Source organism: Lichenostomus cassidix, chromosome 1, assembly GCF_008360975.1.
Source record: "Lichenostomus cassidix isolate B80296 chromosome 1, HeHo_3.0, whole genome shotgun sequence".
NCBI lineage: Eukaryota > Metazoa > Chordata > Aves > Passeriformes > Meliphagidae > Lichenostomus > Lichenostomus cassidix.
In genome coordinates this window covers 29,065,748-29,090,195 of record NC_139479.1, presented here as the reverse complement: position 1 = coordinate 29,090,195, position 24,448 = coordinate 29,065,748, and the positions used below count along the sequence as shown (strand labels likewise).

Genomic DNA, 24,448 nt, shown 5'->3' with positions numbered 1-24,448 from the left:
TGCTCCTTTTTAATCATAGTGTGTGGCTAGTATTTAATGATTAATGTGCAAGTCATTTCCATGGGATGGGGAGGCAAGAAAGATAAGAAGTTTAAATAGGGGCTATGACAGAGCTATGAAGGGAAAGTTAATTAGTAACTGCTGAATATGGGCATGACCTTTTGCTGATGGGATGCTTGAAATGTTATTACTGGAAAACAAGTGAGTGTAACAAACACAGACAAAACTCTCATTGGCCTTGTTGAACTGCTGTTTTTACAAGTACCTGCAGCTGGTCACAGCCTGAGACAAGAGATTGTCTCAAGGCTTGTACAGCCTCTAAATTTGGCCTTACATGTCTGTTCTGCCACACTGGATCTAGCAAGTGACAATTTTTAAATGCTTTTATTTTGTGAACCCATAAGTTACTATGCAGAGCAAATGTAGGGCAATGATTTTACTTTAATTGGTGGCTTCTGGAAAAAAAAATAATTAGTTTTAATAGAAACTGATACAGAATCAGCATGAGATCAGATAATGCCCTATTTGTACATATGAACACAAAGCAAAGTAGAAAGGCAGTTCAGTGGAGGTGGATATGAGAAGGTTTCAAATAGACATTAATTATTAATGCCACAAGTCTGTGCCTAAACCAGGCTCTAACTCAGTTATTTAGTGGAAAAGTAAGAGAATGGGCTTAAGACAGCACAATGTGCTGCTTTCTGGTCATCAAAACATAACAGATTCTTATGTTCTGACATCTTCTCCGTAGGGACACTGCTTATTTAGTTTCCTGTTTGGACTTCCTAAAGGATACAAGTAGTAAATGATGAAGCATAATGAAGGGATTATCATCCAGACAGCGCTTTCTCTTCTGTTTTGGCTCCTCCCCAAATACAGAAATGTCTTTTAGAACCCACAAAAGCGAGACATCATGCTGCCTGTGTGTTTCAATACCTGGATTGCACAAGTTTGTATGCTGGAAGTTTTAATGCAAGGACTCTTGTCACAAATTTGGTCATTAATTTATTTTAAAGGACCTGCCACAGATCAGTATTATTTGCTAGAAGTCACACCATTTATGCAAGAAAGAAACAATGAAGCAAACATGTGGATCCTGCTCTCTTTGTGACAAAACAATCTTTGGATTAAGTAATGTTAGTCAGATATTTGACATTTTTGCGAGTGTTTTTAGGTTGACAGTATATCCTCTGGATCTTGGCTAGGAGCTAAAGCAGAGCTCGTGGAAGACAGTAGAGATCTCCTCCACATCACAAATTTAGGATGACATCTGCAAGGTGTAAATATAGATATACAGCTGAATTTATATTCTCCAGTGATTGCTCATCAATGAAGGCTTTCTAACAAGACTGTACACCTAATTGGATTAAATTAATTTTGTTACCTGTGAATGGGGACAGGCAGATTAAAGATAGTTTACCACACTGAGGTATGAAAAACTGATAAATACAAGAACAGTGAGAATTACACCAGGTATACCCATCATATCTTCTGGAGTAAAATTGTTACCTCCAAGTAACTACAGCTGCTGACCAAGTCCTTTGCTAAAGTTATCACTCCACACAAACACATGGAAGCTGTTAATGGGGCTTTTGTACATCTGCCTGGTAAAAACCAAATGACATGACTCAATTCATCTTTCTAAAATTAGAAGCAGCACCCTAGTGAGTAAAGGATGCAGGAGACTTAAGGTCTTTCAGAGATATTGGACAGGCTGCCCCCTGGGTGTTACACAAACCACGTCACTGGAAAGACTGAATGTTAACTGCACCATTTTAAATCCCAAGTAGTGCACCAGACAGTCCAGAGCTGCAGGTCCACATAGCTCACACATAAGTCACCTCCTGTTAGCTCAGACTTACTCTCTGTTTTCCATTTATGATAAACTCATTACTATGTTTAAATTGTCAATATAGCATAACCTTGCAGCTGTGTTGTTAAAATGCACAGAACAATTCCATGATATTGCTAATATAAGTTCAATCTCACAAGCAATTAACACATTTTATCCTGCTGCTCAGTCTCCATCAAGTTATTCAGTCTAAGGGTGAAAGTGTGAACTACTTCCTAAAGTCTGACCAACTACTTGAACTCTTAAATAACTAACTTTTTCACCCTCTCTCTAGACTCAAAGGAGACATGTGCTGTGTCACCCCCTTTAGTTCTGGATTTCTAGATATTTATCTAGAAATAATTTGAATAAAGGAAGAGTGTCACTTTAGCCCTCAAAGTGAGGTTTATTTTGCCTAGAAAACAAGGGATGAGGGGTTCCTACCATTTACTGGTAAGGAAGAGGATTGATAGCATGGATGAGGCCTGTAGCTGGAGATAGTTCCAGGGTACTGAGACATCAGCACTAGAGGCAAGTTAAACTGTGAGTCATAAAAATAGTGCAAAATGATAGTGGGAGGCAGGGGGAAGACAAACATGGTTGGAAGGCAGATTTAAAACAATTTTCAGAAATTGTGGTTTTCCCCAAAAGAGTCAGCCCACATTGTGCAGAAAACTTCAAATGCTTAGGGCTATAAGGTGCTCTCAGTTGCCATGTTACACAAAACAACTTATGTTTCAACAAAACTTTTTTTCCTGTGGCTTATGTGGTCTCATTGCTGCAATATGATTACCTTCTAGGATGATACATTACAAAAGCTATTTGCAGGAAGAAAAGCATCCCATCCCCTTGGGAATGCACAGCATAGAATTATGGTAGTGTAGGAACCACCTCATGGGGTTACAATTTCCATTTCCTTTTTCAGTTTGAAGTGACTTTGTATCACTTTATCTCTTGAAACTCAAAAAGGTTATGTACAATCTCTTACTTGTGTTGCTTTTTTGACCTACTTGGTTAACCAAAATGAGCATCCTGTGGGTTGTCTCAATCTGGAGGAGAGGTTGATGATGGACTCAGATATCTTTGATGTGCTTCTTGTTTTGCAAATGAAGTCTTACTTCCTCACTGCAGAGCGCTTTGCGTAGGAAACCGTTTTTACTCACTTCTCCAAATCCTCTTTACGTGAGTTTTATTTGATAGTTTATGAGATTTGTTCTTTAACTATAGATTAATCATGGCTGTGTATTCCAGTTTTAGTTTAATTGTATGGTGCATATCTGCTACATAACTTCTTAACAAGCTGCAGTTTGATGGTTCTGTGTTTGAACAGTTTGCAGGAAAGCAGAGCTATAGACTGGTCACTACTACTGATCATTATTTTGACCCAGCTGGCTCACAAAAAATTGCATCAAAACAGGAAAGCATTTTTTGCAGGGCTGTGGAGTGAGACTGCCATACAACACTGTGCTGTGGAACAACAGGAGCAAAAGCACAAGTGGTAATCTGGCAGTATTTTGTTTAGCAAAAAGCAGAAGGCTAGAATGCCTGCAGCACTCAAACTGTTCCTGGAGTCACCAGGAATTGGCTGCAAAACAAAGAAAAGGCAGAACAAAATCTTGCTTTATCCAGCAGGATTTGGCATCCTAAAAGCTATAGATGTTTCCTGCAAGTGACAGAGAAGTTATGGATTGCAGGAACTGATGGCTTCAGGCAGCAACGTTGACCTGGCTTACTATCTTCTGTTTTTGTAGAGCTGACACAAGTAGAGAGACACAGAAGGGATACTTATTATACCTGTTTGTCTAACAAAATTTGTACAGTGGCCTGTAGGCATAAATCCCTCCTCCTAAGGCTGATGACTGATCTTTCCAGGCAGGCATTGTCCCTACCTTGTTACCTGCATAGCTTTTGTGGTTCTGGACAGTCAGAGCTCCACATATTTTATGCCTTGTTGCTTGTGTGACAGTTTCTACATAGTGTGTGGCATGTGACCATAGAGTTGAAAACATGACTTTAGTGTTTACTACATTGTCCTGCAAAGCTCTGCTAAGAGTCCCAGCTCTCTGCTCCAACTCTCTCTTCTGATGAAAGACACAGAGCTGTGGGACAGCAGAAAGTAGTCTTCCTCTTCCTGTGTGTGTGAGTGAAATACAAGAGCAACAAAAAAGGACAAGGCTGAGTACCAGAGTACTCTTTTCAGTAGGGCTTCTAGGTGGACAGCTGGCCGGGATCAGAGACAGTATGACCTCAGGCATGGATTTGAAAGCATGGGGTGTTAACAGAACATGATGGGGAGGATCTTGCAAGTATATCCTGTTGGAACTGGAGGCAGAAAGGAGGAGAGCACTTATGGCCTCCTAAGCACCAAGCACTCCTCACCATATGGACTGGGAATGTCTTTTCCTGTGCGGTTCATACACTGCAGAACCGGATTGTGAAAGAGGATGGAAGAACTCCAAGGGTGAATAATCAGAGAACTTCAGGCACATGCTGTCCAACAGGAAGTATCCAATCTGCATCCTGCACAAAGTCTGGGGAAGAGAGAGACTAAAAACATGAGTTTTTAGCTAGAAGGATAGAAAAGCATGCTCAAACGTCAACTATAAAAGAGAAAAAAACCCCTTAATAGAGCATTTAAGTAGTTGTCCTTCACCCTCTTCTTCAGTAGGGGCTTCTGTGAGCAAAATCCACATGTGGATGCTCTAGGGAATCCATGGGCAAGCCAGAACAGCAAGGGCTTCTTTCTGCTGAATGATGCTTTCAGAAGGAAAACCCTGAATGTTTGGATGAAATGTTTGGAGATCAAATGAAGCACTAAACGCATTTAAGATACGACAGAAAAGAAGCTATATGGAGCATTCCAAAGTGAAAAGTGAAGTGCCCTGTGGAATTCTCTGCTAATTTTCAATGGGTTTTTAATGGAGTATTGTGAGCTCTTCAGTTCACATGGATTCATGGGAGTGGGGGTGAAGATACAAGCCCTACAAATCCTGTAGTGACTGCACGCTCTGTATTTCCACTTCTTGAGATTCTTGTTCTAGATAACTGAATACCAGAATGCTGTCTGCATGCCCATGCTCTCTCCTTCTCTCCCCTGTGTAATCAAAGGCAGTCTAGTCATCACTTTGAGTTATTTTTAACATTTAGCAAGAAAACTCCTAAATGGGTTTGAAAGATGGTGTCACAGGAAATGGAATGAATGGGTGTTGTGGTTTAATCCCAGTCAGCAATTGAGTGCCAAGCACCAAATCACTTGCTCCTCCACTCTGCCCCTAGAGGTATGTGGAAGAGAACTGGAAAAGAGTAAAAACTTGTGGGTTGATATAACAACAGTTTAAAAATTAAAACAAATAATAATATGGATGATAATAGTAGTACTGAAAAGGAGAAATATAATACTACTATACTACTACCACTACTACTAGTATAATAATACTAATATAATACTAATGCTTCTAAGGATGATGATAAAAATAACAGAACTGAAAGGAAGAGGGGAATAAACCCCAAAATGCACAAGTGATACACAATAAAATTGCTCATCACTTCCTTAACAATGTCCAGCCCCTCCCTGCCAGCTCGCCCCAGTTTATGTACTGGGCATGATGTTCGGTGGAAGGGAAATCCCTTTGGCCAGTTTGGGGCAGCTGTCCTGGCCTTGGCCCCCCCAGATTTTGGTGTCACCTGCTCACTGGCAGAGCAGGAGACACTAAAAAGTTGTTGACTCAGGGTAAGCTCAGCAATAGCTGAGACATCTGTGAGTTATCAGCACGGTTCTCATACTGAATCAACCCACAGCACAGTACCAGCTACTAGAAGAAATTTTTTTTGGCTCTATTCAAGTAAAAATCAGGACAAAGGGGAAGATTTTCCTTTAAAAATGCTTAAAATTATATGTTAAGGTTTTCTTCAGTTTATCTGGCTCAGGTTATTTAAAAAAGCATTCAATATGTAAACTGTATATTCAAACCTGTATTACCACTATAATTTCTCTTTGTTCATCATACATTTTTGTTAAAAAAATGTATCTAATTAGAGAGAGGTATTTTATTTGTAAAGCCCAAATCAACTGATAGACAGAAACCTGCAAACCACTTGGAAAGCCTTTTACAGCCCCATAATTCCTGGAGCTCGAGGCTCTTTAGATTTCTCAGCCATAACCCTAAGCATAATCTTAACCATAGTTCAAGCCCTTAAGGCAGACTTAACACCATGGGTTCTCCAGATCACAGAGCTGTAGGAGCAGCACTGCTGGGGCTTTGCCATGATCACATTTGCAGGCCTTTTCCAGCCCCAATGTTCTTGAAGCTTGAGGCTCTTTAGATTTCATGACCCTAACCCTAGCCAGCCCTTTATGGCCAGCTTTGCATTGTGCCAAGAGGTGCTCATCACTATGGCATTTCAGAAAAGAAACCTTTAGATTCAAGAATGTTGGGGCCTTCCAGATATTGCCTTGGCACATCTTTTCCAGCCCCAGTGTTCTTGGAGCTCAAGGCTCTTCAGATCTCTCAACCCTAACCCTAACCCTGGCCTTTAAGCCAGAACAAATACCAAGGGTTCTCCAGGTCACAAAATTGTAGGAGCAGCAAAGTCTGGGCCTTGCTGCAATTATCTTGTCATGCCTTTTCCAACACCAGTGTTCCTGGAGCTCAAGGCTCTTTAGATCTCTCAACCCTAACCTTAAGGATAACCCTATTCCCCTTGGCCCTGTGCCAAACTTCCAGTTTGGGCTTGGGTTAGGGTTCAGTAATCTATAGATCCTGGAACTCCATCGTATTGGGGCTGGAAAATGCATGCCAAGACCACCGCTTCAAGGCCCAAACATTGCTTCTCCTGCAACTTTGTCCTCTGGCGTATCTATGGTGTTATTGCTGGCTTAAGTGCTAGGATCAGGGTTATGCTTAGGGTTATGTTTAGGCTGAGAGATCTAAAGAGCCTTGAACTCCAAGAACTCTGCAGCGGGAAAAGACATGCCAAGGTGATTGCAGCAAGGCCCACCAGTGCTGCTCCTACAACTGTGATTTGGAGAACCCATGGTATTAGGTCTGGCTTAAGGGCTAGGGCTAGGGTTACGCTTAGGGTTAAGGTTCAGAGATCTAAAGAGCCTCGAGCTCCAGGAGCACTGGGGTTGGAAAAGGAAGGCCAAGGTGATTGCAGCAAGGCCCCAGCAGTGCTGGTCCTGCAAGTTGTCATCTTGAGAACCGATGTTATTAGGTCTGGCTTAAGGGCTAAGGCTATGGCTAGGGTTACACTTAGGGTTAGGGTTGAGAAATCTAAAGAGCCTTGAGCTCCAAGAACACTGGGGCTGGAAAAAGCATTCCAAGGTGATTGCAGCAAGGCCCCAACAGTGCTGCTCCTGCACTTTGTGACCTGGACAATCCATGGCATTAGGTCTGGCTTAAGGGCTAGGGCTAGGGTTAGGGTTACGCTTAGGGTTAGGGTTCAGAGATCTAAAGAGCCTTGAGCTCCAAGAACACTGGGGCTGGAAAAGGCATGCCAAGGTGATTGCAGCAAGGCCCCAACAGTGCTGCTCCTGCACTTTTCCAGGCTGTAGAGGAATCTTGCCTCTGGTGCCTAGAGCACCTCCTCCTCCTTCTCCTTCTTCACTGACCTTGATGTCTGCAGAATTGTTCTCATGTCTGCAGAATTGTTCTCATATGTTCTCACTCTGCTCTTCTCTAGTTCCAACTAAAACAGCACCACAATGTTTGATTTCTTAAATATGTTATTACAGAGGCATTACCACAATTTCTAATTGGCCCAGCCTTGGCCAGCAGCACATCCACCTTTGCCAGGGACTGGCTCTGCTGGACATGGTGGAAGCTCCTAGCAGCTTCTCACAGAAGCCACCTTCATGGCCCCCCCCCCCGCCAGAAACCAGGTCATACAAACCCAATACATTCCACCCCTAGCCAGTCCAGGTGTGGTCAGTTCTGTCAGGTTTTGGCTATCACAGCACAGCAGAGATTTTTGCTCAGCTTCATAAGATGTGTACACATACCTGCTATGAGGTGCAAATATTCTCACCTAGGTGAGGAATTTCTCAGGAAGCCTGTTTTCATCACAGGGCTGAAGCAGGTTATAGGGAAGAGTGAGCTGACGCACACTGTGAAGGAGCATCAGCCTGGGAATAACTTGGGGACACCTCAAAGGCCCTGCAGTAGGGCAGAGATGCACAGCATGAAAAGACAAGGAGGACTGAGCCACTTGCCCAATTCTGAAGCTGTAAGAGAATTAAAAAGTTACCTGTAAGGGATGCAAGTGTTGTGAGAATTAGGAAAATATTTAGGCATGCTGGCAATTTTTTAGGCTGTTAGGGAATTGCTCTCAAGTCAAATGCTATTGTTCTAATCTAAAAATATGCAGAACTTGACAACAGAGGAAGATGGTTTGGCAGCACCTTCTCCTTTTCCCTGACACACATGGAAGAAGAAGATAAAACAGGAACCTTCAGCACATCCCTTCATTGTTATATATTTTTCCAATTGCCTGGAAATGAGGGGGAGAAGTGAAAAGAGGTAGAGCCAACCCTATCTCCAGAAATGTCAAAACAATCTTAGGTGCTCATAATTTGATACACTCATAACAGTGAAAATGACAGTTTCCAACTTCTAATGGACTTATAAGTATTTCTAAGTTATACATGGGTTTATAAACTCTAAGGCATTAAAGAGAGAGGAAAAAGATTAGGTGAAGAAGGACAAGGATGTATAAGGGTTGGAATGATGACAATCACTTCAGGCACAAGATTCAAGGTTTAGCCAAAACTAGTTGAATACTGGCAATGTCACTGCATTATTTAAGTAGTGCCTATTATGGCCTGGACAAAATCCCTCCCTGTTGAACAGCTGCATTTTATATTATACAAAAATGATCTCATTTCATTGCCAAAAACTATTGTCTAATGTGATTTTATTTAATTCTGGAAAGAAATTCTAGATTAAAATGACTGCCTAGTTATGTTTTAATTGTGGAACTTTAACCTTATGCTCTCTGGTAGACAAAGGAAGAACTTTTGAATCTTTTTGAGCAGACCTTTGCTGTCTTCCTGAGCTCAGACTAAATGATGCCATCCTTCACAGCATTTTCTTGTAAAATTAAGGTAAGAGACCATTTGTATTCAAAGCTGGCTCAGCTATTTATTCAATACTGACCTACTCAAAATGAACAAAGAATCTGCTCTGTAAGACTTCACAATGCATTTCACCTAGCGAAAGCAATCTATTATTTTTGGTAAAGACTTTGTGAGGTGAGGACTTACACAAAAATAAAAATACTAGCTGGCTTAGCACTATGTATAAGAAAAATGCCCCAACAAACTGTCTTCAACAGAAAGTACAACTAAGCAGCAAGGAATCACAGCTATGTTGTTAAAATGGGTAAACTACTACTTATATTTGAGACAGGGATTTATAAAGCCATATCCTCCTACTTACTAAATCAGGACAATTTACCTCACTAATTGGGTCAGCAAACCACAAAGGCACATGCCTCACTTCCTTTTCAAGCATGTCCTTTGGTGGCTTCTCAGAAAGTTGCAGCTTTATGGCAATACTTTGAAGCACTTTGAAATCACAATCAGTGTTCCTTTTGTAGTCACTTTCCTTCTCCTCTGTTTTTTTCCACTTTACCCCCCCTTTTATTTTTATAATTCTAAAATAAAATTTCATTTTTTCATCTTTCATATGTTCAGCTACTTTTAATGAAAATTTAAATATTTGGGCTTTTAAAAAAATAATGGTACTTTTTCTGTAATTTCTTTAAACAATTTTTTGTTTTGATTGATTGTTTCTTATTTCTCTTCTATGTTTCATATTGCTTCTCTGATAAAGTTATGCACACATCACAATTTTTCCACTCCTATCATCATTATTTACAAGTTCAAATACTTCTTTTCCCCTCTTCTTTTTTACATCAGGTTTGCCTTCCCATTTTTCTTCTCTGATTTGTTTAATCCAAATCCACTTGCTTTCATCATTATGAGAAATTAGGAACTTTGAAACTAAAATACATAAAATATTCAGTGTTATTAGCTCAATTATGAAATGTATTTGAGAAATATGGTGAGATGATGTCAGATGTTAAATGTCAAATTGCTGCTTTTATAGAAAATGGAAAATTTCCCAATACAGTGGTCAAGAGAGTCTTTTGAGGTTTAGCAACCTATAGTTCTGAAGTTTTCAGCCTTACTGAACATGCTCCATTGCTTTGTGGCTCTTAATGCTGAGAGACAGAACAAGTCTGCAGAGCAATACGATTCTCCAGTCTGTGAAGAAAAGCACACACCTCCCGTATTTAGTACATGACAATCAAGCTTCACTATGACTAAGAGAAGGAAATGTGGTCTCTCCTCAGTTGTCTGTGCTGATCCCGCAGCAGGAATTAATCTCCCTGAGTGCACAGGGGCCTACACCTGGGGCAGAGGCAAAGGAGTGGAAGGAAGAAGTATATGGTGAATCTCAAAGATGATGTTGAGGAGTGTGGCTGCACAGTAGGAGAACTGGGGCAGACTGAACATGGAGCCTAAGACTGAGAACTAAGAACTAACTCCCATTAAAGATGGATTATGAGCAAGTAGTTCATATTCTGGTCAGCAGTTTGAAGGAAACAGAAAACAGCAAAAGTGGGTAGGAAAGAGAACCTGACAAAGAGAAGAAAGTTTTGAAAGAGGTGAAGATTGTCTAGACAAGGAGACTGGTATTAGCCACTTTTGTAGGAAGAAAGAAACACCATGAGAAGAGTTAGATGGGAATTAGGTGAAAGTTAGATGGGAATACAGGGATTGGGAGAGAAATACACGTGTGTAGAACTAGAGAAGAGGAAATTATGAACAGGTGAGAATACAGAGAGGGTGTGGTGAAGGTACTGTTTGAAAGAGGACATGAGTGAAGAGATTGGGAATGATAGCCACTGGAGAGGACATGAATAACTGTACTGTGGGAGCCTCCAGAAACAGGGAGACTGGAGACACCTACTTTGGAGGAGGAGGGAATGAGACTACTCCTGAAAGAAGACTGTGACTGAGGTTAGAAGTCAAAGAAAACAGAGACTGTGATAAGAAACTCCATCTCAAAAGACTGAGAAAGTAGGTAAAAATGTGTCAGGTAAATCTCATGTAGGTAGATCCATAAGGTAATTCATACAGATAAAATTAATCTAGCTCATGTCCACACAATTCTGAACATAGAACTGGCACTTACAGTTCAATAAAGAAATCATGGATTAATGTGATGAATGCATCTTTTTACTATTTATAGCTGCTGACAACACTGACAAAAAAAGACACACCACAAACCTGCCAGTAAAATGTATTTATTTCATGTATCTTACCAGCAAGAAACTTATTATCAACTAAACAATAAAAATTATGAAAGGCCAAGCAAAGATGACATACATGGAACTCGCAAACTGCCATCTCTTCAGAATGAGAGATGCTCGAGAAATATGACTTTAGGAATCAAAAGCAGCATCTGCTCCTGGGTACCAGCTGCTAGTCCTCACATGGGTCACATTCATATTGCATCTATGGACCCAGAGGTGAGCATAGCAAGTTGAATTAACTTGTATCAATTAGGACAAGCAGGAAATTAGCATCCTGTTTGACCCAGATTGACAAATGCTATCAAATATCTGAAAATGCTGAACGGAAAAAAATGGATAAAATTAAATCACCTCTTCAACAAAATTCAAATTTGGAACATCTACAAGTGCTGATGATACTTTTATTGTTTATGACCATGACAGTTTTTCCTTTATTGAGTGTTACAGGGAGAGGCAGGAAGCCTGGCAAACCACAGAGGACTAATCACAGTGTGCTGGCACCTTTTGAGTAATGTTTCAGTTGCAGTCCAAACTGCCTTAGTGCTGCACTGATTGCCACCGTGTCCTATATTCGGGGTAACAGATTGCCTATGTGTAACTCCACTTGTGGCTGAAAACCTCTTGAATAAGTGGTTCAGAGTGTATTCCAGTGACCTCCCTGCAAAATTGCTCTCACAATGAGGAGTGTTTTCCCTGTAGTCTGTTTTTTTCTAGGTTTCAAAAAAAAATTTATATCCAATAAAATGGTGGGTTTAGTTTTCCTAAGAACATTTTTCAAAGAAAGTTTTTCATTGCTGTTGCAATGAACACATACAGAAAACTCCATCAGTCTTCCATATGCAACTGATTTGTAAACAGTGTGTTTTGGCCTGTTTTAATATGTTGTAACCGGCTAGCATAAGACTTCAGAAGAGAAGTTACAATACCCATAATAATTAGTACATAGCATGAATAGGGTTGACAGAAACTCTGCAAGTCTCTGAGTCACCTCTTTTTAAAAATGTTAAATTTATCCCTTTGGACAGAGATTTTGTATGCTCCATAATAATCAAAGCATATTTTTAAAATAGGAGAATTGCCCAAATCCATTCAGAAATCTCTAAAATTATGTTAAAAAAGAAAAACACCATGTCTACATGCTATAAAGTCATGAACAGGAACAGAGACAGGAATGTGTACCATGCATTTCTCTGAAGTGTTGTGTGGATTTGGCCAACCTGTAAGTTATTGCATATTTCATCTCATGCATGCTCATATTTGCTGAGATTTACCAGCTAAACTCTTTGAGTATTTTTCTTTTAGGATCTTTTATCTGATGTCTGTCTATGCTTTGGGAGCTTGCTTTCTGTGCCATACCAGAAGAAACACTGTTATTGCAACATCTTCTCCATAAGTCATTGATGCCATCCATTACCAGAAAACTTAGAAAATTCTGGGTCCTAATTGCTGCAGCTACCAGTACAAGGAAGGTGAGAAGACAGCCTGTGATTGTTCTGCCCAAGGTCAGCTGGGGTCTTAGGCTAGTTTGTCTCCCATGTCATGGCACCTCTGAAAGTTTTCCTAAACAGTTGCTCCTTCACAGCAGTCAATCAATGCCACCATACAACTCTGCTTTGCTTATGCTATTTCTTTCCCCTTCTCTACTGTGGCTTTCCTAATGACTGGATCTCTCAGGTTAATGGCTGGGATGGACAGCAAAGGTCAGGGGGAGGTCCAGGGAAGAACCTCCCAGGCACAGAATCTCCTGGAAGGGCAGAGGACCTCCTCTGCCTGGGGCACAGCTTTCTAACCATGCTCCTTCCCCTCCCCTCCCCATTGCATTTGAGCATTGATAAACAACTTCACCTGGCCAGCATAAAAGTATGTCAGATTTGTAATGTTTTCAGCAAAATGAAACATGTCCTTGAAAAGTTCCTCTTAAATAGAGCAAACAAGCTTTGAGAAGCTTCTGCTAAGTAAAAGAACAAGGGAAAACACAAGTTTTGATACTTGTTGAATCTGTGCACTTAACTTTCTAAAAATGGAGATAAAGTCTGTTCTACAGTAAGAGCTATGTCAGAGACAGCTTATCTAAATTACAGATTTGGCTTCTTTCCTTTCACTCTGTTCTTTCCCTTGCAGTCCTTTCTGTCCTTTGCCTTGTTTGCTCCCCCACCCAAGTATGCCATCATCCTGCAACTGTTCCCTGCAATGCTTCTGAGCAACACAGCACCAACAAAGCACAGATGAAGGGTGGGGAAATAAAGCGAGCACTTACAGTTGAATCACATGAACAAAAATTACTGTTTCCAGTTTGCCTGCTTGTAATGTGAAATTCCACCCTTGGTGTCTCCTTGTTTAAGAAAAAACACCAACAATATTCTGTGGTCTGACTCCTCTTCCCCCCTTCAGGCTGAAGCTCAAGAAACTGAAATCAAGAAGATGTGAAGCTCACTCATCACCTGATGGCATAATGGAGGCTGAGAGCATTCTAATTGCCACTCCCACTTGCTCCTAACTGCCGCTCCCATTTGCTCCAGGGATGGAAGAGATGCTCCCTTGTACAGCATCACCTTCTCAGTTCTGCAAAAGTGGCCACTCTTTGACCTGCAGAGGCCAGTCTGGACGTGTGGGGAGAAGTTGGTCATTACAGTAAGTTGAACTTTTTAATGCATTTCAAAAAAAGTATTGAGAAAGCACAGCTGCTTTGTCCATTTTAATTCACTTTCAAACTCCATGCTTAGTACTCATGAGAAGCTAATATTGCCAGTTTAATAGCTTACACTAGCATCAGGTCGAACTACAAATGTGTCTCCAGTTAATTGCTAGTCCCTGATCCAGGTTTTTGCCTCCTCTTACATCAGATACTCTGGTCAAGCTAACACCCTCTCAGACAGTGATTGAGTACCATTTTAAGTAATGCCCCAAAGGAGAAAGCTTTGATGTGACCAGCATGTTCTCTTAAACTGATTGTGTTGCTCAGTCTCACAGACCTTTGTCATCTGACCTTTGTCATCTCAGTGTGCTTACGCTGAGCTGGAGAAATATCAAGGCTGCTGTGAGCAGTGGTGAACAAGGTGGCTCTGCATTCATTACAGAGTATTGCAAAAAGCAAAATCAGCAAAAGTGGATTTCATAAATCAGTAAAAGATAGCAATTATTGTGGCACAAAAGAAAACAGCTAGTTGACTGGTTATGAGATTATTGTCACAAGCTTTCTTTGCAAAAGGATAGACAAGAAGCCTCCAAACAAATCCACATCAATAGCGATCTGGTTTTGATTGCTTTGAATCCTGTAAATAAAGTCAGGACTACTCAAACAATATTTGCTCCCACTTGGTCCTCCTGACTATTTAACAGCTTTTTGATACTTCATGTAGATAAATAATAACACCCTGGCCCCCAAATCCAGACAGTTCCATTGACATGAACAAAAATGGAAAGACTGACACCTGTCTCTCCCTCCAGCTATACACATAAAAGAGTGGTTAACCTCTGAGTCAAAGGTGTGGCTGCTGTTCATGCTGCTCCACCCCTGAACCACAGCAGCATGATAACAGTTGAATGACAGATTTGAATTAGGATTCCACTTCAAATTTTTGTCACAAACATGTTCTAAAAACTCTTGGTTACTCTTTTGCAGGAAATCATGAAGAAACCTTTCTCTACTTGCAAGCACAGCCTCACCACACTTTGTAATGATATTTCACTTCACTTTTCTTAATCTTGCTTTTAGATGTGGCCTCAGAAACCTGACCCATCCTCCTTTTTTCCTACTAATACAAACTTCCTTCTTGCCACTTACTCAGCATGATAATACCATATTTTTGAGAAGGCTGTCTCTGACTGTCTGTGTAGGTCCTGCTCAAATTTTCCTCTTTATACAAGTCTGGCTGATCTGATAAGCTTTGAAGGTCTAAGACAAAGGTTGAGACAGTAATGCGTCCTATAAAATTAAAATTATCAAAGCATTAGGAGATTTATCTCACAATAGAGGGTTTGGAACACACTGCATTGTCTCCCTTGGGAGAGCATAGCAAGAGTCCTCATTTATTGTTATTACCAACTTTGTTTTCCCATATAAATTTATTGGTAATATCCTTTATTTTTACATGTATTCTGTGCCCTTTAGGGCAAAAGTGTACATCACAGCTGTTTGTACACTGCTTTGCATAATGGGACAAGACACGGGATGCAATATTACAAAAAGGATGATTATAAGTAATACATATAATGGTAAATCTCAGTTAAAAAGGCAAGAGACACTAGAATCAGAAAGGTGTATAATCAGGAGAACTCCAGCACTTGAATCTCTGTTACTTTCTACAGTATTAATTTAAGCTCTACACTTACCAGCAGAAAGCTCTGGGTGCTTCAGAGAAAGCTGTTTCTTTGGTAGGATGCTGGGAGGCAGGAAGGCTTCAACCTTCCTATGCTATCATCCTCTATTTTGCTTTGACATCTCAAGTAAAAAAGGCTTCAGCTGCAGTGGAGACAAGTCAAATTATCTGAATGATTTTCACCTGTTGTCACTATGAAATATTTGAATGCAGGATGCATATAGGAGGTATGTTCACTTTTGTTTCTAAAACTTGTATAATATAGGAACCTGGTACTTTACTTGAGGCATGAAGTAACTTGATATACCATGAAAAGATGAAGAAAATAGTTGAATATAAAATATGTTCTTAAGTTTAATCTTAACTTTCTAAGTTCACCAGCATTAAACATTACACTGGTTAGTTGTTTGAGTTTTGCCTAGTCCCAGTTATGCTGGTACTGTTAATTCCTGATAAGACACAGCCTAGACACCTTAGTATTTAGAAGACACAGCCTCCCACAGTTGTTCTGGCTTGCAGAGCAAGGCTGATTTCAGCCAGGCCCACTTGTTGGTAATGCTTGAACCAAAGTACCCTTTGCCCAGTCACAGTGGGGATCTCTCACACTGCACACCTTGCACCTTTTGCCTTTGTGTGCTCCTTTCTCTCTTCCACTTCACTGCAGAGGAGAAAGGAAGTTCTGACCACTGAGGCACCTGACTGCAGCCCCAACAAAGACAATCCAGTAAAACAACCAACAGAAAAAGGTATCTCCTTAGTCACAGCTCCAAGATATCCCTGACAATCTCAGACCCTGATAAACTCAGTCTAAATTTACTAGATGGTGAGCAGTCAGCAGAACAAAGAACGCCTAATGGGGGCAAGACAAAGAAACGGACCTTCCAGGAAAACAGAAGACAGTTACAACTGTTCTAGGAACTGTGTGTACACACAGATACTTATGCCACAAAGGTATAAAATGTAACTTGCTGTCCACACAAAATGAGCTCCTCTGCAGGAGTTATTCTGCAAGTGATCTCCCAAACAGACTGGACCCTTGCTGGGGATGCATCATGGAGACTGGAGCTGACTTCAGACTCCATGATGTGGGTCATATTTGAAGTAAAACGTCTCCATTGTCAATCAGACCCACTCTTGGGAGTAGTTTGGTGAGTGTCAGACTGGTAGCACCTTGTATAATCTATGTACAGTCATGCTCACAGGTAAAAATGTGTAAGTATGTACTTGTTTCACTCATTGGACTTCTGCAATACCTTATATCTACATTTGCTTTACTCTTGTAATACATATACTTGTTTTCATAGTAGTGATTTTGTAGTGACTTCTAGAATATATTTATTTTTGTTTTTACTAACAATAGTTTTGTAGTAATTTGCAACAAGGAAATTCACAGAACCCCTGACCTCTGTGTCCTTGTGTACTGCAGAATCCTGAGAACCCCACGGTCACCATCCCTGCACACCCATGAGTCAGGTAACCCCCACAGGCTGTGACCATGAATGCTGCAGTGCCCATCTCCACAGGTACTCACATGGAATCTAGAGAAAAGACAAAGGACAAAAAGAGTAGATGGAAATACAGAGAAGGAAAGCATTTGAATTCAAAGAATTTCAAAATGAACTTCATTTATTTTGGAATGTAGCCGCTTACTGTGCCATCTGCAGCTGTATTTACTGTGGGTGGAGACCTGGTTTCGATTACCAAAATCCAGGCAAAATATTAATCCTTGCTCAATAACTCAATAAACAGAGCGCCAGTATTTTACCTACTTTAGTATTACAAGTCAGTTGCTAGCACAGTTAAGCAAGGATCATGGGAACAAAGGTGGCCAGCTGGACAAAAGCATACACACAAGGTCCTTTCCTCTATCTTCCCATAGCGAGATAGTCCTTGAGTGACTGCCAACAGGAAAAATGAAGAAATTTTAATGAAAGTCAGCTGAAAAGGTCCTGTGGCTGTTGAAAATAACAATATTGGAGTTTGTTTGCCTGATCTGTAATTGTTCCTTTTTCTTGCTTTTCAGCCTCCCCATCTTCAAAATGCCAGTTTATTGCTGTGGTCCAGTTGTGCTTTGCAGCAATAATGAAGGTCTCCAAGGGAGAAAACAAAATGTTAGTGGGAGCTGGGATTGCTTAACGTTACTGTCAGCATTTGCCGACTCATTTTTAAAGATTGCACTCACAGAAAACCAGCTCATGAACTGCTTCTGTGTTCCACATTACTGTTTGCTTTCCTTTGGCTGAGGAGAATGCCAGCTCTGCAGGCAATGGAAAGTTTCACAGGAGAAAAAAAAAGCTCTCACAAGTACTTCTGGATGCAACAAGAAATTACTATCTCAAAACATAATGCAACACACAAGGGAAATTGTTTTCCTTCTCTTCTGTAATATGATCCAATAAAAGCAATTATCATAAAGCAAATGATTAATTAAAATCCAAAACATTTCTTAGAGATGCTGTAGGCTGTTCAGGAAGGTCTCACGGCTGGGTTCATCTTCCCCAGTGTAACGATGTATACTACAGATACATTTCCATGGCTGAAATAATTTCGAAGCAGACAGAGGGGAACAGGTCAGAGAACTGCCCCCCACAACTCCTGCTGGCCAAAGATGGATTTTCTGATGAAATGAAATCTGTCCTAAGTGCTTAAGTCAGGCTTTGTGAAGTCTGAGAGACCTGGGAGCTGAAAGTCCTGAAGAGCTTGCCCAGAAAGGAAGTTTATAAGGACAAAGGTGTCGTGTGCAGCTGGGGAATTGGAAGAAAGATCTAAGGAGAAGAATGTGGCAGGGGGACACTCTGACATCTTGACAAATGAAAGAAAGCTGGAGACTGTTCTAGTTTCTGCTGAGGGCTGTAGGACAAGAATAGGATTTAGGAGAAGCTCTTGTGCTGTAAGGAGTTGGTCTCCTTTGGGTAAGACAAGAGAATTGCAAATTACTCTTATGAAGTTTGAGCTAATGTTTGTGTTTGAAGGACATGTAAGGAAAAGGAAAGAAGTAAAACCATTGGGTATTGTTATGTGTTGTGAGTGCTGCTGATCACTAAAAGCCTATGGAGAACACAGTTGTTTCTGATGTGTGTACTACAGTGAATTACAGGGATGTCACAGGGAGGGTCTGTCACAGGTAAGGTTTTTTATACAGGAATGGCAATGAAAATCTGCCTCATAGGCTTTAAATATTTCCATTTTTAAGGTTGATCAATCTTAATTAGAGACAATATACTGGCACTGAGAAAAAGCTATGTCATGACACAGCCATAGCAGTTTTCTATTTAAAGTGATTTTGCCCCATCTTCTTCCACATGAACTGTAAACCAGTTTCTACTTCTTACTTCTGATCAGACTCTTTGTTTTGTCCTTTCTGTTTGCCCATGGCTCTTATTTTTGCAACCTAAGTTTATGGTAGGTTAGGTACACAGTGATTGCAAAAACAAATCACTGTGCTAAGAGTTGTATTTTAAACTTTACAACATATAATCAGAGAATCACAGAATCATAGAATGGTTTGAGTTGGAAGGGACCTTAAAGATCATGTACTAAAGAAAAGTGGATAGGTATTATTAATAGAGAAATAAAAAACTAGGAAGCATAACTTATTTTTGAGTGAATGAGCATGTTGTAATTCCAACTGTGTTCGGCACTCCAAATTACTTGGGCTTTCCCTAATACTTCCTTGCAATTTGTTTAACATCAGATCCCTGTTTAGCTTGTGCACATAGCTTCTGATGACTAATCAATTAAAAACTATGAACAATGGCTGTGCTGTTTATTTGTTACAACACTTTAGCAAAAACAAGGCTTCTGTAAGAGCACAGCACAAAACCCCAAAACACATATGCAGCAGACAAAAACATGGACTGCTTGGCAAAATATTAATCAAAGTATTTTGCCCAGTCTCTGGAAACATTTGAGGCAGCACTAAGCATGGTGATTGATGTTCAGCCTTGGAAAGCCACCAGATTACTCTCCAGAGGCAGAGGGTTCATGCTCCAGTCATAGGAAATCAATTGCTAGAGATAATTATTTAATCACAAGCATTGTCTTCCAAACATCTGCTACTTTGATTTTCTTGCTTTTTAGCTGAAAGGAATGTTAAAGCTCAGGCAAAAGTATCTCTGAATTTTGCTTCCTTTGTCTTATACAGTTCTGAGTTTTTACAGTGGTAGAAGAAAGCAGCAGTACAGTAATGTCTACATGCTTCTAAGGCAATTAATCCTTCCTTCTACTCCAGAGTGAAATCACCAACACACCCTAGTGTCTGCTGAGATAAGAGTTTTATTTTTCAAAGCTCAATCTGCTGCAAGTTATTGCTTTCAAAGATTCTTTCTGTTTCAGCTACCATATTTCAGGGTCTGCTGTAACTGTGTATATCCTTTTTGTGCTCTTCTAACAATTTAAAGAAGATCAGTCTTGTGTGCATTTCCTTGGGCCATTTTGTTACTCCAGTTTACTTGTTGCATTTGTTCATGTAATGACAGGACGGGGGAATGGATTCAAACTGAAAGCAAGTAGGTTTGGATTCGATATCAGGAAAACATCCTTTACTGTTGCCCAGGGAAGCTGAGGATGTCCAGTCCCTTGAAGTGTTCAAGGACAGGCTGGATGGAGCTATAGGGAACCTGGTCTAGTGGAAGGTGTCCCTGCCCATGGTATCAGGGTTGGAACTAAATGATCTTTAAGGTCCTTTCCAATCCAAACCATGACGGTAGACTCAAGGCTGACACGCCACACAGCGGCAAACATCAGCTCCCTATTATTTCTTGGGACACCTTTTTATACCCTTTCTTCATATGCATAGTAGTGCTCCTTATTACATTATAGTTTGTTAGCAAACCAGCCACAGGTGCCTTCTCCAATCAGTCACACACATCTGCATTTACTGCTCCATTCTCTAACAATGTTGTTTATTTCTCTTTTTTAGGGGTACAGCTGTAACTTATTTAGGTTTAGGTTGCTCGCAGCTTTTTCTTATCTTACCACAAAGCCATTCTATGATTCTATGAATTTTAGTGGTGTTCTAGCATGGCACTGGGTAATCTGATGAGAGACATGCAGCCATTGTTGCTTGTCCAGAGCTCATTGTGTGCTATACCTTTCTGGCTGGGTGAGAAGGCTAAACCTACAAGTCCTTTGCTCAGAGTTCCAGGTTTCTTTTCTGCGTGTTGGCACTTACGGTACAATATTTAAGAATAAATTCTGAGCACACATTGTACAAATTAATAAGCAAATTGCAAAAGCAGAAGTTAAAGAGCTGCTTCATGATAACAGCAGATTTGGTTGTAACAGATGAGGACGTTTTAAACTCACTACATATACATATATGTATATATAAAACACTGCATCCATCTTACAGACCTCACTGCAAATTAATTACAGCCTTTTCAGTTGCACTTCTGCTGACTCCAAGAGCTCTAACCCACAAAACAGGATAAGATCTTGAGGTGGATGTGTGTTGGGCAGAGACACAAAGTTGTGAAACTTGATTTTCATTTCAATGAGTCAACTACTGGCTAGTGAAGGCGTTACTTGCTTTGGCTCTGATGTGTATTGTTAGTGCCAACATATTGTCTCCACCTCAAGGAAGTACTAAGGAGAGCAATAACCTTGAGGCCATTCCAGGATCTGCCTTGAGAACTGCTTTGGCTAAAAGCAGAACTATTCAGGTAATGTCAGTAATACAAGGATGGCTGATTTACTGAAGCACTAATGAGGTGAAGATTTAGGATTTCTTAGTCACAATGGAAATGAACAAAGCTATAGAGCTTCTGCTGGCTGAAGGGAAATAAGAAAAGACCCCAACAACCATTCTCAAGAGGCATGGAAAAGAGTCACAGAAAGGATGGAATAGAAGCATTCTGCAAAGAAATCCAAAGTGAGCTTGGGTGGCATAGGGGGAGAATGGTGCTCCTGGTGTACATTTCTGGTTGTGTTGCAGTGACAGTCACATAGCTGCCAAGACCTCCTCTGTTTAAGCAGCAGTTGCACTTGAAAATGTCAAGAAGTGATTTTGACGTAGAACTGATGAAGGATTTTCTAGCTTTTTTTTAAAAAAAGACAAATTAAACATTGATTTTTATTTTAAACCAAATTCTAATTGCAAACGCCGTCTCTTGAGACAACTGGTATGTTCATGTTTTTCACTTACTTAAAATGTCAGTTTGAGATCCATTCCTCTGTGTAGTATAAATTTGCTCTAAGTGCAGACAGATACACCTGATCAAATATTAACTCTATCTTCTGTGGGGAAATGCCAAACAGTATGACTGAACAAATCTCAATACATGAGACCCTGTTTTAGGTTACTGCCATGTGTACAAAATGGGTCTGACATGCCTTTGCAGAAGTCACACTAAAAGCACTGTTATGAGTGCAATGTGATGTGCTTCTCCTTGTGCTTCTGTTGGTACCTTATCCCCTGTAAGAAGAGAGAGCTTTGTACAAGAGGGCATTAACGGATGGGATTTAGCAGGATAAGCAGCCAGTTTTGATTTGGACTTTAAACTTGGGTGACAAGAAAATCAACCACTCCCAGATTTAAGATTTTCTGGAATGAGGGTCTTTGTGGCCAAGACCTTTGTTGTTGTGCTAAAGTAGGTGTGTTCAGACTGTAGGTGACTCAGAACTGGTTTCTGTTTTCAATGATTTGTAACTTTTGGTGATGTAGCAAGCTGTAACAAGATTTAACAAAGTATAAATAGTCTTTCTGACATAAATTTGTGTTGCTTGCCTTCCACATGAACCTATATTAAACTACAAAAGAGCCCTGTGGAGAACTTTGGTGGAATTACCAAAAAGTCTTTGAATTAATTCCTGTGATACTGCTTACAACATCAGTGATTGATGTGCTGGGAGAGGAGCTGCACCTTTCAGGGTCAACTGGAACAACTTACTGTGTTGTTCTGAAGTTCACCCCAGCCAGTTCCCCCCAGATACTAAAGGACACAAACCTCTGTCTGGCTTCTTGGTGCTGACTGATTTCTCAGCAATGAGGTCTTGATAGAAGCACAGGCATCAGTCCAGAGGTCTGAGACCAGAATGCCTCAGAGGCCTGCAGTTGGACACAATGACAAGTTTTTCCCAATTATGTGTGAATGCAGTGCTTAGGTACACTCAGACAGTTGACGAAGTAATTGAGGTAACAGGTTGGGTTGTAAAACTCACTTGGGAAAACAGCTATACAGTGGAAGAAGAACAGAAATTTGCAAAATTACTGCTTTCTGACTGGAGTCTTATTAATGTTTCATGATCGATTCATTCATATCATTCTTAGAAAAGTCTAGGAAAGATCCTCTGCTCTGCGAAAAACACATACTTTGCTCCTGAATCACAATTTGGCAGTGCTGATTCTTGCGTTTGTTCTTTCAGAAGTGTACTTTCAGTTCACAGTGATTAGTTTCTCTAAAATAGTGCCAGAGAGTACTTTAAAAGTGTGGTCATGACACATTCAGAATATGGATATAGTGATGTGTGCCACATTCAACAAATAGCCATTTTGTCTAGTATTTAGCAAATATTCTATACATACACTATATAAGTTGTTATACTTCCTTAAGACTGCTGAGTCTCTGGCATTCTCCCTATTCTTTAGTTACATGGTGGAGAGCTTTGCTGATCATTGCTGGCTACTGGGAGACACTTCTTTCTCTGACCCCCCCAGGTCACCAACTTTCAAACTTTGTGCAGCTTAATTTGAAGCATTGCTCTTATCCTTTAGATATTGTGGAGAAAAGCAGTGGGTAGATAAACACCTAGAAAAATCTTTGTTCTTAAGATTGCTATGGCCTACGAAGTTTCCCCTACTTAACCAATCACCTTAACATCAACATTGACTCAAAACCAGTGAAGGCAAAAGCATCTAAGTATTTTGTTCAGCTAAAATAGGGTGTTTGCAAAGGCTTATAAACACACACAGCAACAAGAATAGAAATTTACTCATCGAGCTCATAAAAGGTTTTCTTCCCATTTACATTATCAGATAAGCTGGTAAACATTTCGCAGCTTTCCACCCTGAGAGTTCCATGGCTCATGCAAGCTGTTCATTCTGGTACTGGAAACATGGAAAAAGCCAGTATGAGAATCCATTCTTTCCTCATATTAGTGTTGAAACCAAGAGGGAAGAAAACTAATCCTCCTACCACAGAAAAGTCCAAGCTTCCCACTTGGAAAAGCGTAATGATTCTCTGAGTCTGGATCAGCTCTCATCTGCTACTTAACAAGTTAATACATGCCTTCCCACATTTTTTCAAACCCTTAACCAAGCTGACAGTCCCTTCACACTAATTTGCAAATTGTTCAAAGCTCAAGTTGAATCTGCTTCTTACATTACATTTTTATTATTCTTTTATTTATACATTTATATGTATGTTTACTTCAACTGGAATGTTAATAAAGTCAATGAATGTGGATCTTGAACAAAAGCAGAGATGGGGATAAACAACCACTGCATATCCTACAGTCATGTCTTTGAGGAGGGAATAAAAGTAAGCTTATGGGAACCAAAATGAAGGATGTGAAGGCAAACACAGGGGAAAACACATAGCTTCAGTTTTCTGAACTGAAAACTGTGGACAAGGAAACAATTCCACAGAAACGTCACCCTGGAAAATTACGTTTCTGTTTGAACAAGTTTAGTTTTACCACCAGACTAAACAGTGAGAACTGTATAGAGTTTCTACAGAAACCTGAAGGAAGAAACTGGTTTGAACGAGAAAAGGGATATCCTGGCACAGTGGAAGGAATGGCTGATCAAACCAGAAAGAAAAGTAAACACTTAAAATCATAGAATCAAAGAATGGTTAGGTTTGGAAGGGACCTTAAAGATCATCTGCTTCCAAGTCCAGCTTACGTGGTGGAGAGCAAATAAGAGCTCTGCTCTAAAAAGAGAGGGTGAGCAACTACAGGTGGTGGAACACAGGAATGGTGGCAAGAGATACTCACATTGCCTGTTCTGGTAGACACCAGACAGGAGTGAGAGTCC

The 24,448-nt window shown here is 40.3% G+C and overlaps 1 long non-coding RNA gene across 1 annotated transcript; it reads left to right on the top strand.

The window, feature by feature from the left end:
• Window positions 1-13,581: 13,581 nt before the first annotated feature.
• LOC146444423 (uncharacterized) lies at window positions 13,582-23,908 on the top strand. Its single transcript, XR_014850658.1, has 2 exons — window positions 13,582-13,783; window positions 14,775-23,908. It is a non-coding gene; the product is annotated as an uncharacterized LOC146444423 (long non-coding RNA).
• The last annotated feature ends 540 nt before the right edge of the window (window positions 23,909-24,448 follow it).